The following is an 11,000-nucleotide window of genomic DNA, read 5'->3' on the forward strand; positions in this document are numbered from 1 at the left end:
TAATTCCAGTATTCCAGGCTTTATGGGTTGCAGACATTCACTTGTACTCAGTGATGACATTGACTGTAACACTTGGACATTATCTGGCAAACGTTGACGAAGCTGTTTCACCAACTCCACTACAATCTGTATGTATCTTCCTCGGATATCCTTTTCATCAGGAAGCTTACATTGTGCCATCTCCTTTTCAAACTCGTTCCTCAAGGACGCACGTGGGTCTAAGTAGTTCTCTATTGAATCTCCTTCATTTAATTTCTGCCTGGGATGAGAACCTTAGAACTTATGGAACCAATAAGTTGAATAAGGTCACTTAGCAGTTGGCTTGGATCCAGTGCCTCAGATTTAAATTTCTCATTTACGCACTGGACTTCTCCAAGAATATACTTCAGGAATATCAGGAAGGCATAGTTTTTCTTGTCACAAAACATCTGATAGAGATTCTGATATGTGTAACACCTTTCATCATTTCTTGCTATTTCAATGTGAGTCATCAGTTCAACCCACTGCTGCAGTATTATGACAACTGCTGATTCAGTTGACAGCCATCGAGTCTGGCTTAGCTGTATAGATTTCATTGGAGGTTGACCATCACTGGCAGAGTAGGAGAATCAATTATAGGTTTCTCTGATGATAAAATCCAGGTTCCTAGGGAGATACTCTGCTGCAGCACGAGACAACTAGCAGTAGAGAATGACACACACACACACTTGATCAAGATCACATGAGGAACTTCTAACTTGAGTGTATCATACACTCCACTGTTAACACCTGTCATCACAGAAGCATTGTCGGGGCTAATTGCAATAAGGTTTTGTAACTCCAACCCATTATTTTTAAAAGACTTCTTGATGGGATCACATATCCCATTAGCATTACAGTCAGTCAGCTCAACAAGGTCCAAGAAAGTCATTACAATCTTATTCTTACTTTCAGAATAGAACTGGACAACAATACCCAATAATTTCGTTACAGTAATGTCATTACTCTCATCAGTTAAGAAGCTACACTTCTGACTGCCCATATCACTTTTCAAGTTGCTGTTAAAATGCGGGGCAAACACATTGCTCACAACTGCACTACACTTCCACCTTTTTAACCTGAAATTCTTGCATTCTTTACTGTTTGCAAATCCTGCTTTGCAAAGCTTACTGAGATGATGAACAACACGTAATGTACAATGTTCAGCAGTGAACAGTGACACATTTCCTTCAGTCTCCCGTGCATCATCACTGACTGTTTCAAACAGAATTGTTGTTTGTCTTTCAGTACTTAATAACTCTTCAGATGTCTTGTGTTTAGCAGATTGGTAGATCTAGACGAGCGGTGGGTGGTATGTTCAGAAGCTGTTTCATGTTACATCATAGAAAACTGTTACCGCCCAACGTGGGGCTCGAACCCACGACCCCGAGATTAAGAGTCTCGTGCTCTACCGACTGAGCCAGCCGGGCTTATACACAACCTTGTTCGAGTGTATGTGTGTGTCTAAGCGAGGTTAATAACCACCATCATTAACCGCCTAACAACGCTGTATTATCAGCGATAACGTTCAATAACTGACCTGAGGTCACATGATAGATACATAAGGGGATCCGACCATGACCTTATCAACGTCCTGAGACCCCGGCTGATGTGTCAGGTTAGATAAGAGGCATAACATCCTCTCTGTCTGATGTTGTGAGAGTAAGACACTAATGGTTAGGAGGCAGCAAGTGTGTCTGGAGACACTCTCCTCTCTGTCTGATGTTGTGAGAGTAAGACACTAATGGTTAGGAGGCAGCAAGTGTGTCTGGAGACACTCTCCTCTCTGTCTGATGTTGTGAGAGTAAGACACTAATGGTTAGGAGGCAGCAAGTGTGTCTGGAGACACTCTCCTCTCTGTCTGATGTTGTGAGAGTAAGACACTAATGGTTAGGAGGCAGCAAGTGTGTCTGGAGACACTCTCCTCTCTGTCTGATGTTGTGAGAGTGAGACACTAATGGTTAGGAGGCAGCAAGTGTGTCTGGAGACACTCTCCTCTCTGTCTGATGTTGTGAGAGTAAGACACTAATGGTTAGGAGGCAGCAAGTGTGTCTGGAGACACTCTCCTCTCTGTCTGATGTTGTGAGAGTGAGACACTAATGGTTAGGAGGCAGCAAGTGTGTCTGGAGAAGGGTAGTAGGTGGTGGGGCCAAGCCTGATGTGTTGATCAAGTAACATATGCAAGATAACGGTTGGTTGGTTGACCGGTTAGTGGTGGTTTAGGCCCATCAACTGCCAAGGTCAATAGACACGTGAACTTCAATTTACAACTACCATGTCAATAGTTTTTAACTCCTTCAGGTGTTAATGATAATTCTAATACCACATACACTATATATACCTGGCCCTAGACCCTTACATGGGTACATCATTGATTATATCACGGAACTGTTGACGTAGAAAAACACGAATAACATTTGATTTTATCTATAATATGGATATTTTGGTTCATATCAACTAATCTGTAGAATTCATTCAATGGTTTTTATCAAAAGCATAAATATCATAAGAATCAATATAGTTTATCAGTTACTGATAAAAGTAATACAAAATGAATCTGAAAGATTGATCATAACGACATTATAAATACAGTTCTGTAAGTCTTCAGTTCAAGAAATTAGTAACAGTATGATTTAAGACCAGTAGGTTTCCCTCGTACCATAATGATTTAAGACCAGTAGGTTTGGCTCGTACCATAATGATTTAAGACCAGTAGGTTTCCCTCGTACCATAATGATTTAAGACCAGTAGGTTTCCCTCGTACCATAATGATTTAAGACCAGTAGGTTTCCCTCGTACCATAATGATTTAAGACCAGTAGGTTTCCCTTGTACCATAATGATTTAAGACCAGTAGGTTTGGCTCGTACCATAATGATTTAAGACCTGTAGGTTTCCCTCGTACCATAAAACCTTTTACGAAGTAAATCTTGAAAGTAATTTAATATTTCTGAAGGATAATGGCTATACCTATGATGACACCAAGTGTTTATGTACAACCCGTATCTATTCTTCTCTTGTCAGTATTCACAACCAAGTATAACGTCTGCAGTTATACTTTGGGTGGGTTTGTTTTTGACCGTCTTCAGCGATGTATTCATCAACACATGTTGAGAAGTAGACGTGATTAACACAACCAATTCTTACGTGGCTGTACAAGTAGTTTGACTTGTCACACATATCTGCACCCACCCACCCTGGCCTCCAGAAAAGTTATGGTATACGCATATTAGCGGTATCGAAGGATCAGCCTGTATATATCATTTCATTTTCAGTATAAATCCCATAATAAAATGCTAAATTATGTGATACATTCCATGGTGATCAATGATTGGTGTGATAGAGTCTATATCCAGCCATGTATCTACCATAACATATCTTTTAGTTGACCAGAAGATTAACTGGGAGGTCGACCAGGGGTTGACTTTGAAGTCTACCTGGAGTCAGGTGAGAACTGGTCTGTTTACATGCAAGTCTTTATCGTCTTCTGTTGCTTAAAGATAGGAAGACGTCCTGGACCTGCACACTGGGTTAATTATTTACACCCTCCATATATAAGAAAAAAGAAATGACATGTTAAGAAGTAAATGTTACATCAAAACAAATTCTTAGGTACGCTATGCTTGTCCTAACTGACTAACTTTCATACAAATCTGCACCCTGGGTCTTCAGAAGCATTAGTGGATACGCTTATTATAGTTATGGAATGATTAGATGTTTAATATTGAATTATAGATATCTACTGAGAAAATACATATATTCCCTGGTGATCAATAATAGTTGTAACCGGCTGGCTGTCTCTGTGTATCATCATTACTCCATTCTCAATATGATACGTTAGATCAAGCACATACAAACTCCTCATCACCCACACATGGAAGACGTCACTGCCTATCCAGCCAAGCCAGGAGAGCTATAACCAGGACCCCACACCTGGGGAGGTGTCACCTGGTACACCGCTGGTCCGGCCGGTGGTGGCAAGATTTGGCTGGAGTCAAGAACAAATACCTAACTAAGGCTGTTTACCCAGGCCACCTCCCCTGCCTGCCTGCCCGACCACACCTGGGAAACATAAGCAACAGGTGAAGACACACACCCTGTACCACCTCACTGGCTACGGTGGCAGCCTTGGTCACTCAGGTAAGAGTGCTCGTGACCGGTGTTGGGAGGAGACCGTCTACTGTTGACCAGCCTTACGTATACAGGAGGTGTGGGGTGGGTGGAGGTCGGGTGGTCAACACACAATGTTCTCGGGATCGTCAGAAGGAGGAGGAGGGTTCCTGGTAGTTAGTGGAGAGTTCAACGTGCCGGAGCTCAGTGCTGTCTGTAGTTGGTCGTGTGTAAAGGCTGGATCATCTTCTGTCATGAGAAACAATGTTTGTAAGTTACTGTATACAATTGTTATCCGTTGCTGAATAATGATTATCTATTGTGAGAGTCACCAGGTCTGCACTTGACATTTTCTCAGAAACTATCATTTTCTGTACAGTTATGTTATTGTTATGTTCAACAAGTCTTCTCTTAGCAGTTATGATTTGTGTCACATTAGCTAGGTCTTCACGTAACAGTTTTGTTGTTGTTGTTGTTGTTGTTGTTGTTGTTGTTGTTGTTGTTGTAGTTATTCTTTCTATTACGGGTCCTCGCTTCTACACAGCCGTTTTCAACTTGCCTAACAGGGAATTTCTTGTTTAGATATTCGTCAGGTCCTTGCCTGGCTCGGGCCCTTATCATATGGCCTCTGTAACACGTAAGTATGTACATCTGTTGTTGAATTTACTTGCTATTAGCAAGAAATGTCATTCAACCAGAATCTGCTACCATTCGGTAAAACATACAAATCACGATATTTGCAACATGATGACATGTTTGACCATCAGCAGGTAAGGTCATCAAGCCGCACCATACATACGTCAGACAGTAACATCAGTTGTATAACAGGATGTATATATGTTGTTGGATTTAAGGGCTATCACCTAAAGGTCATGAACCCAGAATGTGAACCATAACCACTTACGGAGTGGAGTCCGGTAACACCTTTCATAGCATTATGTCTCAAACAGAATACAGTAGTCAGTTTCATATAAGTATTCTGCACTTCAACTGATTAATGCTATGATAAGGATGAAGAGAATTACAAACCATGAATACTCATTGTAAGGATCACATCAAGGATGAAACATATATAACTAGAAGTGTTGAGGAAACAAAGATGGTGAAATACCTTGACCCGCCCGGGATCACTAGCACCTGTGGCAATGGACACACCTTTGTAATGCTTGATCACTTACAACTGATCAACTTTATTACGAAAGCCTTAGGTATTGTCCCTCAGAAGAATGTTTTACAAATATCTACAGAAGACGTATCTATGTTAGATAGACGCCATTTCTAGGAAATATCTTCACCCGGGACGTGTAACACTTGTGTGGATGGACACAACTTTGTAATGCATGATCCATTACACGAAATGAACTTCACTAACGAAGAGTTATACAACGCGTCGTTGGAGAACATTAATCAAATACCTATACAGAATTTTTATGTTAGATAAAAGATATTTCTTGATAGTAAACATAAGAAATGATGACGAAAGAAAAGGCACGTAGAGGTAAACATTTTGTTAAATTATGAAATACTTCTGCCTTAAACTAACTTCTTGTATTGGATTTATTTCTTAGATACCCACGTGATAATGCATTCTGTTCTTTATAATCATAAATGCTTATGTTTCTAACACGTTTTTATTATTTCTTATATAATCTTAAGGATTCAGGCTTAAATATCTTGGTTATGAACAACCATTATAATGCAACACAATACATATCTATCAGAAACCATTACCATTATGTTTGTACCAGATTCTTTGAGTCCACTGACAAGTGGCTCCGTGGTGTAGTGGTTAGCACATCTGCCTCATAAACAGTTGGTCCGGGTTCGATTCCCAGCGGGGCCTTTGTTTTCAGTATTATTTGTGATCGTAAATACTCGTAGGTAGTCTCTCTCTCTCTCTCTCTCTCGACAGGCAAGTTGATATTTGCTGGGTGGGTGTGTGGGTGTGTGGGGTGCAGAGTGGCTCGCCGTCATATGGCAAGAACTTCATCGCTCTCACTCAGTCACGCAATCTACATTCATAGTGGCTGGCTGGGAGAGAGAGAGAGAGAGAGAGAGAGAGAGAGAGAGAGAGAGAGAGAGAGAGAGAGAGAGAGAGAGAGAGAGAGAGAGAGAGGAGTTCTGGCTTAAGAGTTCATCTAACGAGATTTTGCCAAAGGCAGGGCAAGCGCGTAACGCTCTCCGCAGAGAAATATATTGTCACGAAGAAAAAGATCAAAGTGGTGGGAGTAAGGTGTTGTGATGTGTTATGTCTGGGAAGGAGAGGTTGTATGTTTGTGGAGTGAGAGCCAGCAGACAACGTCTGGGTGAGACAGGAAGGTAAGAAAGCTGCCTGAGTCAGAGGAGTGGTAATTAACAGCCACTAAAATGCCACGTGGTGCCTGGAAACTGTAGTGACGTAAGTGACATGGGGGCCTGCATGGGTCTGCTGGTGGTGGCGGGTTGTCGTCAGAGACCAAATATAAATGTTGATGTTGCATGACATTAAGGTGAGGCTGTTGTGTGGTGTGGCGGGAAAGGTAGTATAATATTGGAAGCTGGTAATGTGGTATCGTACTCAGGCATGAAGCTCTGAAAGATCTGTGTGGCTGAACACGACGGTGCGACCTTCAGGTATTATGATGGTCTGACCTTTGACCTGACCATTAAGGTTATACGTGCATGTATGTACGTAACCGTAAGTATGTTTTCCTTTGTCATTATGCGTTTGCAGAATACATTTGACTGGCTGGTGACCTCAATGGTGTCTGTGATAAGGCCTGGAGTCAACTTTTGGACCTACAAGCATGATAGAAAGTTCTGGAGGCAAGTGTAGAAAAGGAAATTCTTGTGAATATTTCATGTGTGCTTCCATCATGCAGACCACAGTGTTGTTGGGTCAGGCTGGAGGTTTGGAGTGGCAAAGGAGAGACTGGACTTGATGACTTGTGTAAGGGGACGAGGGACTGACGTGGTACGTCTCCTCTCCTGCCTGACTCTCGTCCCAAACCCCTCTCTCCTGTCCTGCCTGACTCTCGTCCCAAGCCTCTCTCTCCTGTCCAGCCTGAATCCCGTCACAAAACCCTCTCTCTTGTCCTGCTTGACTCATGTCCCAAGCCTCTATCTCCTCTCCTGCCTGACTCTTGTACCAAGCTTCTCTCTCCTGTCCTGCCTGACTGGTTGGTAAGATTATTTAATGTATGTATGATTCATGGTGAGGTGCCTGAGGATTGGCGAAATGCTTGTATAGTGCCATTGTTCAAAGGCAAAGGGGATAAAGGTGAGTGCTCAAATCACAGAGGTATAAGTTTGTTGAGTATTCATGGAGATTATATGGGAGAGTATTGATTGAGAGGGTGAAGATATGCACAGAGCATCAGATTGGGAAAGAGCAGTGTGGTTTCAGAAGTGGTAGAGGATGTGTGGATCAGATGTATGCTTTGAAAAATGTATGTGAGAAATACTCAGAAAAGCAAATGGATTTGTATGTGGCATTTATGGATCAGGAGACGGCATATGATAGAGCTGATAGTGATGGTCTGTGGAAGGTATTAAGAATATATGGTGTGGGAGGCAAGTTGTTAGAAGCAGCAAAAGTTTTCATTGAGGATGTAAGGCATGTCTTCGAGTAGGAAAAGAGGAAAGTGATTGGTTGTCAATGAATGTCGGTCTGCGGGGTTGTTAGGGAGGTGAATGCAAGAGTTTTGGAGAGAGAGAGGCAAGTATGAAGTCTGTTGTGGATGAGAGAGCTTGGGAAGTGAGTTAGTTGTTGTTCGCTGATGATACAGCGCTGGTGGCTGATTCGGGTGAGAAACTGCAGAAACTGGTGAATGAGTTTGGTAAAATGTGTGAAAGAAGAAAGCTGGGAGTAAATGTGAATAAGAGCAAGGTTATTAGGTACAGTAGGGGTGAGGGACAAGTCAGTTGGGAGGTACATTTGAATGGAGAAAAACTGGAGGAAGTGAAGTGTTTTAGATATCTGGGAGTTGATTCGGCAGCGGATGGAACCTTGGAAGCGGAAGTGAGTCATAGGGTGGGGGAGGGGGTTAAAGTTCTGGGAGCGTTAGAAATGTGTGGATGGTGAGAACGTTATCTCGGAAAGCAAAAATGGGTATGTTTGAAGGAATAGTGGTTCCAACAATGTTATATGGTTGCGAAGCGTGGGCTATAGATAGAGCTGTGCGCAGGAGGGTGGATTTGTTGGAAATAAGATGTTTCAGGACAATATGTGTGTTAGGTGGTTTGATCGAGTAAGTAATGAAAGGGTAAGAGAGATGTGTGATAGTAAAAAGAGTGTGGTTGAGAGAGCAGAAGAGGGTGTTTTGAAATGGTTTGGTCACGTGGAGAGAATGAGTGAGGAAAGATTGGCAAAGAGGATATATGTGTCAGAGGTGGAGGGAACGACTAGAAGTGGGAGACCAAATTGGAGGTGGAAAGACGGAGTGAAAAGATTTTGAGTGATCGGGGCCTGAACATACAGAAGGGTGAAAGGTGTACAAGGAATTGAGTGAATTGGAACGATATGGTATACCGGGGTCGACTTACAGTCAATGGATTGAACCAGGGTGTGTGAAGCGTCTGGGGTAAACCATGGAAAGTTCTGTGGGGCCTTGATGTGGAAAGGGAGCTGTGGTTTCGTTGCATTATATCTGACAGCTAAAGACTGAGTGTTAACGAATGTGGCCTTTGTTGTCTTTTCCCAGTGCTACCTAGCACACATGCGGGGGGAGGGGGTTGTCATATTCATATGTGGCGGGGTGGCGACAGGAATGAATAAGGGCAGACAGTATGAATTATGTACTTGTGTATATATGTATATGTCTGTTTGTGTATATATATGTATACGTTGAGATGTGTAGGCATGTATATGTGCGTGTGTGGACGCGTATGTATATACATGTGTATGTGGATTGGTTTAGGCCATTTCTTTCGTCTGTTTCTTTGCGCCACCTCGCTAACGCGGGAGACAGCGTACTGTGTAGTTGACAACTCTTATATCATGTCCACCATGGTGAACAAATACGATGCTCGTAAATCTAATGATGACTCGGGTGAAGAAGAGGGTGGAAATCGCGACTCAAAGGAAACAGAAAAACCATTGCCATCAGTTGAAGTTAAGTGTGGGGAGCATAGAGTGCAGTATACTTATTGTATATGGTTCAGTCGTCGAGCACCAGGAAAGCAGACTACAACACAAAATTATGACCAGAACCTCAGGTTACTTGGAAGATTTGCATCAGTGGAACAGTTTTGGGGTTACGATAGTCGTTTAGTCCTTCCTGTTGACCTAACTTCACACTCGGATATACATAGTTTTAAAGATGGAATAAAGCCCATGTGAGAAGATGTTGGGAATAAGAATGGGGGGAAATGGATTGTTCGTTTACGCCAAGGACTGGCTTCACGGTGTTGAGAGAACATGATATTGGCAATGCTAGGTGAACAGTTCATGGTTGGAGATGAGATCTGTGGTGCTGTCATATCAGTGAGATTTCAGGAGGACATTATCTCTATCTGGAATCGAAGTGCACAGGACACAGTAACAACAGGACGAATCCGTGACACTTTGAAGCGAGTTCTTAACCTTCCTCCCAATACAGTTATGGAATATAAAACTCATAATGATTCTCTCAAGCACACCCACTCCTCGTCCAGCCTACTGCGGAAACCTGGCCCTCCCATGAGGCATGACTTGCACTGATGTTTCTATCCTCCAGCCACCCCCCAACCCACCCCACCCCCCACCCCTGCTTGGAGAGAAGAGATTTTGGGGGAGGAGGAGGGAAGAGGTTGAGACAACCATCATGCTCTATGCATCTGTGTGAGTGAGAATATATCTGTGCCAAGTTGCCGTTGTGGTCATGTACATAGGTGATGTATGTTCTGAATTGTTTACAAAGCAACACATACCTTTTCTCTGATACATTTTTGAAAGCCGACACAGAATTACATGGGAATATCTAAGCTGTACTCCTTTTAAGAAATATATGTCTGTGAACTATACTTCAGCTTTATGCTTAACTCGCTAAAGCTTCTTCAAAGACATGCTTTTCAACCAGGCCCAAACAAGACAGTTAGACTACCAAAAAATGGTAAATCAAACTACTGTCCACAATGTGTTTACCATCTTCAAGCAGTCTCTTGCTTTGGTTTAATCAATGAAAGTTTGGAAATAAGTTTAAAGTGATCGTGTTTTATCCCTAAGCGAAGTGTTTTTTTTATCCTCAAGCAGCTCTTCCTTTGGTTTGATCAGTGGAATTTAGGAAATGAGTTTAAAGTGATAGTATTTTATCCCTGAGCAAAATATTTTTTGTGCCTCTTGGCAGCATATAAGCTGTTGGTCATTTACATTTTGTCTTTACTGGGAGGAAGTATTTTGAAGCTAATTACAAAGTAATGTAAAAAAGTAATGCTCCTGGATTTTGTAAAAAAAAAAGAATGTTGTACCTTTTTCTTATGTAGATAGGCATATTTTGGTTTCAGGGGCCCCTTTGTGGGACGAAAATTACCAGAGCAATAGAAAGTCAAGGTGAAAGCTCAAGTGTTCCCTTTTATTTACAGGTATTTAGGATTTTATTATTTTATTATAGATAATAGGGAGGGTATACGACAAAGAGGTTATATGATGGATTGATTACTTATTATTTAATTACTTGTGCAGAAATGTGTTTTATGAGGTGCTATGGATATATGGGTGAATAGATGATTACTTATCCCTGGGGATAGGGGAGAAAGAATTCTTTCCACGTATTCCCTGCGTGTCGTAGAAGGCGACTAAAAGGGGAGGGAGCGGGTGGCTGGAAATCCTCCCCTCTTCTTTTTTTTTTTTAATTTTCAAAAAGAAGGAACAGAGAAGAGGGCCAGGTGAGGATATTCCCTCAAAGGCCCAGTCCT

At 42.0% G+C, this 11,000-nt stretch overlaps 1 non-coding gene and 1 pseudogene across 1 annotated transcript; one reads left to right on the forward strand and one right to left on the reverse strand.

Annotated features, from left to right (window-relative positions):
• Positions 1 to 1,375: 1,375 nt before the first annotated feature.
• TRNAK-CUU (transfer RNA lysine (anticodon CUU)) lies at positions 1,376 to 1,448 on the reverse strand. Its single transcript has one exon. It is a non-coding gene; the product is annotated as a tRNA-Lys (tRNA).
• A 7,657-nt stretch (positions 1,449 to 9,105) lies between these two features.
• Positions 9,106 to 9,807, forward strand: LOC139749700 (eukaryotic translation initiation factor 4E type 2 pseudogene; annotated as a pseudogene).
• Positions 9,808 to 11,000: the final 1,193 nt, after the last annotated feature.

This window comes from Panulirus ornatus, chromosome 8 (genome assembly GCF_036320965.1).
Source record: "Panulirus ornatus isolate Po-2019 chromosome 8, ASM3632096v1, whole genome shotgun sequence".
In the NCBI taxonomy this organism is placed as follows: domain Eukaryota; kingdom Metazoa; phylum Arthropoda; class Malacostraca; order Decapoda; family Palinuridae; genus Panulirus; species Panulirus ornatus.